The sequence below is a fragment of the Zosterops lateralis genome, assembly GCF_965231275.1.
Source record: "Zosterops lateralis genome assembly, chromosome: 15".
Lineage (NCBI taxonomy): Eukaryota > Metazoa > Chordata > Aves > Passeriformes > Zosteropidae > Zosterops > Zosterops lateralis.
Window position 1 is genome coordinate 9,732,191 of NC_139775.1, and position 5,250 is coordinate 9,737,440.

Here is a 5,250-nt window from a genome sequence, read left to right on the forward strand (position 1 = left end):
GCAGAAAAGCACAATTCATTTCTAGGATTGTTCACAAAAAGATGGAAGACATTAAAATGCAGCGTTTCTGTCCTTCCTATGGCACGGGCAGACAGAATATAGGCTTGTCCCCCTCAGTCAGCAGCGAGAGATCTGGTGCTAACCTGAGAGCAGCTATGACAGAAGGCAAATGGTGCCTTGCTAACAACACAATAATTCTTTCTTGAAGTGTAAACAACCCTTTTTGCTTCCCCATCTAAAATCTGTTTGGTTCTGGTGACAAATACATGTTTCTGGAACAAAAACCTGAAGTTGTTATCTACTGAGACAAGTATTTTGAATATTAAATACACAGCTCAAATTTTTGTAGGTGATTAGGCTGAAAAGTAGGTAGTACACGAACATAAAGCAAAGGCAGATGGGCTGCTGAGAATTAATGATGACTTGAGTTGCTAATTAGGAACTCATGCTAAGTTATAGTCAGGACAACAATTGATTTCTGTTAGGTTCTTCCCTGAAGGCTCCATCTATCAAGCAGCCTTTCCAAGCTACTTGACAAAACTGCTTGTGGCATAAAGATTTTCCTTCATGTTTAGCACTAAGAAATTAACTGATCACTCAACAGATACTGGGGGTTGTTAGTCCACCTTCAAGTTTCTAATGAATCAAAAGTTGTCAAGGTTGACCAATATGACCTTTAGCTTGTGTGCCCATGATCTGTGCTGAAATGGGTTTTTAAATGTCAGCACTTATTCTTGATGAAAAACAAAAGTGTTGAAAATCTCTTGCAAATTGTCTTTAGATGAAACAAACACTAAAGCCTATGACATGCAGGATATTAGAAATGACAAATATACTACGACTACCAAACATTATTCAAGCTACAACTGAACTTAAAAAATAATACATATTGCAGGAGGAACACAATTTAATATTCTGTGTGCAAGCTTCCAAAACATTGCAACTTTTTTCTTATCAGCATACCTCTGAATATTCCCTTTGTGAGAGAATCTTCTTTTAAAAATAGTTATTTACCTGTGTTTATCAGAAAAATAAACAATCTGTCAGAACTATTTCCTAACCAAATTGTAAACATATTTTCTCTGCATGAAAACAAGCAATGCATCAAGTGCTGAATGACTTCTAAGAATTATTAACTTCAAGAATACATTTAGGACATAATATAATACCTGAGGGGAAGTCAATAAATTGCTCCTTGAGGACTGTTTGACCTGCCTGCAGGACGTGGGCAGGTCACATATTTGCAGGGCAATTAATGGAACAGCACAGCTGCTGCTGCTTCGCTGCTTAGGGAAGCTGAGCTGAGAATGACCTGCCTGGCATCAGGTGGGCAAGACCTGCTCAGAGCCACAGAGAATTCAGCGTGCCTTCCAGCTTCCCCAGGCAAAACAGGATGCAAGACGGTAGGGATGCACACCCAACCCACAGACATTCAGCAGGAAACATCACCTCTGACCTCTTTGGGGCAGTTACCAACAGGAGATCCCTCTTGATTTGAATCTAAACAGGTCTCGTCTCACCCAGGAAAGAAGCAACTCACATTTAGCCAAACCTGTTAAGCATTATGATTAATGAGAGGAAAAGACGCTTTCAACAGGTTTCAATTTTCCTCTAACTCATTTTTCTGTAGGCAAAGAACAGTTGTTTTGAACAGTGAAATCTGGCAGACAGTTAACCTTTATTTCAGAAAGACAAATTACTTTTTCATCACAGTTTATCAAATCAGCAACTCAGCTCCATAGATCAACACAGTGGGAAAATTTTATCAGAACTGAAAGAGGATTTTACTGAAAACAGATTGGTTCAAAATAAGATATGCCTGCTTTTGTGGGGAAGAGCACCAGAGTTTTTCATGGTACTCCAAAATGAAGAATAGGGGCAGGCGAATCAGAGGAGGCAGCATGGCTTGAACTGCCACAAATCTCTCCCTTCAATCTCTTAACATAAGGGAAGACAGATATTTATTGTGAATTAGGGAACATGGACCCCATCTTCACACAGGCTTCTTTCAGTGCATTTTTTTTCTATAATTTTATCAGGGGAAAGTCGAAAAAAGAATAGGGTAAGCACAAAAAGTTTGAAAAAACCAATAAAACTAAACTTCAGCGTGATGAAGAGAGATAAGCAATGCTTCAAAGACTTAGAATTTCTGGGTACCAGGACACCAAGATTTGAGTTTATCTTTCATTCCAATTGCCTATGTATTCTGTGAGAGCATTACTTAATACAAACAGGCTCCTTTAGTTTAAAATCAGTTTTTGAAAATCTTCATGGCCTTCTGATTCTCCCTCACCTATCTTTTCAGTGCTCTTCCATCATGCCTGAAAAGCAAACACAAGACTGGCCAGGTTCTTTTCCAGAGGATATTAACTTTTCAGGCTCAAAAGTTTCCAACTCTCCTGACACACTTTCAACTAAACTCCAGTAAGCAAAGCCGCACAGTGTCAATGAGAACAGAAATGTGAACATGCAAATGGCAGAGAACTTTGCTTTAGAGAAAGGACTGACAGTTTTGCTCTCACCTGTGTGACTCTCTTGTTCAATGCACAGCCTGCAAGGTTCTCAAGTTTTGAAAAACTACAGGCTGGTCTTTTCTGTGCAGCTGGTTCCAGGTTTGACTCAACCTTCACCATCCATCTGTGCAAAACCTTAGAAACCTGTTTCCCTGCACATGTAAACAACCCCATGCACTCAGAAGGGGCACCTTTATTATTTTCTTAGCGCTTTGACCCTGTTTTTCCTCACATCTATGCTACATGCTGGCAAAAAAAAAGCAAAAGCAAAAGCAAAAGAAATGCATCAGCCTGAATTTATTTTTTAAGAGTTTTTTCTCTGTGTTACAGGTAAACTGCAACTCTATTAGTATCATACTGGTCTGATATTATTAGTATCTGAGCACTGTAGCATCAATCAGTGCCATGGAAAATCTGTATTTATATATCACTTTATGGTTTCCTGCCCAGAGAGCCTATGAAATAGAGTTCACATTATTGTCCTGGGGTACAGAAATAGTGTGTATGTACATAAATAAGTAATACATAATGAACTAACTTCTACATTTTTACTAAAGTGGAATTCTCAGGAATGCCAAAGTTCATGACTGAATCGTTCCCTCTGTGTTAAAAACAAACATGTAATGTTGTAGAAATGCACATTAAAAAAAAAAAAAATTCTAGAATAAGTTGTGCTTTATTGCTTCCTGATTTCCAGTGCAGTTACTGCTCTTGAATACCATCCTTAATACACCTTGAGGCTACAGAGAAGACAGCTGATTCCCCTGAGCTCTCAAGACAAACACCATTTGGGGAATGAGAATAAATAGCTCTGAGAATCTTGAATTATTGAAACAAAGTTACATCTGAATAATTTCTTCCCAGCTTGTATTTTTTCCTCTTCAGAGTTATCTGGCGATGGAAAAGACTCTTCTGACCCTTGATCCATATTAAAACAGGCAAGAGCCTTTCCCTTTGCCCAGCCTAGCACAGAGCAGGCAGCTGCCACACAAAGACAAGGAGGGGAGCTGGACCTGTGCCTCCTGCTCATGATAACTGCATGGGCTGAGCCCTCCAGGAAAAGGGAACCCAGAAGTGCCTGGAATATGGGGCCCAGTGAAAGACCCTAAAAGTCAACAGGACTTGAAAAAGGTTCAGGACTACGCATTTGCAAATCCTACTGAAAAATTCAGGACATATTCCAGCTTGAAGGAAAACATTTTTAAACAACATTCCTCTAGGGAGGAGGAGACTGAAAATTTTGTTTAAGTCACTGTTGTCAACACAGGTGGAGAGCAAGGGACACTGGTTCTGTCAAGAAAGCATATTATTCTCTTTTCATGTAGTTCTTCACACAATCAATTTTCTCTGTGCTGAAAGGGACAACGAGGCCTTGCCTAAAATAATAGTACTGTGGATAAGCATGAAAAAACTCTGATTATAGGTCAGATGCTGACGAAGATGATGAGAACAAGAACAAAGGAGCAGTGACAAGCTGTTACCATGTACACCACAGATATTATTTTGCTCATTAATTGCTCATTACATCCCATTAAAGTAGTTGCTGCTTCAAATTATGCCAGTACTCCTGCAGAAAGAAGCATAAAGCGAAATTGTGATTCACTAAATGTGACAATGAATAGAGTTTTAACAGTTTAAGTAGTAGTGCTCTGCACTGGGCTTGCCTGAGTCCTCAGTAGGAGGGTGACTGTCAGAATCACAAGGAACTTCTCAAACTTCACTCTCTGTTCTTCACTTCTGTTCACACAGAACTGTACAATTCCTTCAAAGGCAAATCAAAAGGCACTATTCATATATAGATTAAGGCCTCAGAACACCTTTGGAAATAAAGTATATCTTATCTTCTCTCCTTCCAGTTGCAGGGAATGATGAGGGAAGAAACAGGAAGAGGCAACTGATCAATGCCTGCTCTGATCCTGGTATCATCAGCAGAATATTGGGGTTTGTGAACATGGGCCTATTTACAGGAAACCAGACTGGGTACACCTGATTTCAGGGGGAGAAAAGATCTTTGCACAGGATTTAGCAGGAAACAGAGAGCTTTAAACTAGATTTGAAGAGTGAAGGGATAAAGCCAGGCTCACCAGAGATAAGCCTGGGGACAGCACTCCAGTGTTTGAGGGGTGATGTGCTAGTGAGGTCCCCACGTCTGACATTTCACTGGAGCCAGGGCTGGAGATCCATGAGGCGGCAAAGACAGGAGAGGCAGCAGGATCCTGATGGAAGTGCATCTACACCACTGTACACAGCAAGGGAACAGACAGCAGGAGCTGAAAAAGGCTCTGGAGATCCTCTACCTGCACTGAGTAGCACCTTTGACTGTTTCCTACAGCATTCTCATAGAGAAACTGGCTGCTCATGGCTTGGATTGGTTTACTTCTTCCTGGGTAAAAAACTTAAACCACCTCTTTTTTTCTCTCATTTAAAAGCACAGGTTCATGATGTTTGGGACTTCAGGGAGTTGTTGGAAGAAGGAAGTGCATCCACATGACCTTTAAGAGGTTGCCTTTCAGTTTCTAAGCATGTTTCCTTCACTTTCCCCCAGTCTATGGCGGATCTGCTGAGGGGCTCCCCAGTGCAGCTGTTAGCAGCCACAGCTCTTTAAGTGGAAAAGGTGTGGTCAAACCTGGAAGCCCAAATTCTCCTCTCAGTTCTGGCAAAAAAAAGTGGCTCCTAAGTTGTGACTATTTGCAAATCACCTTTGATAATATGCCCATTCAAGGTGTAACTTAAATTA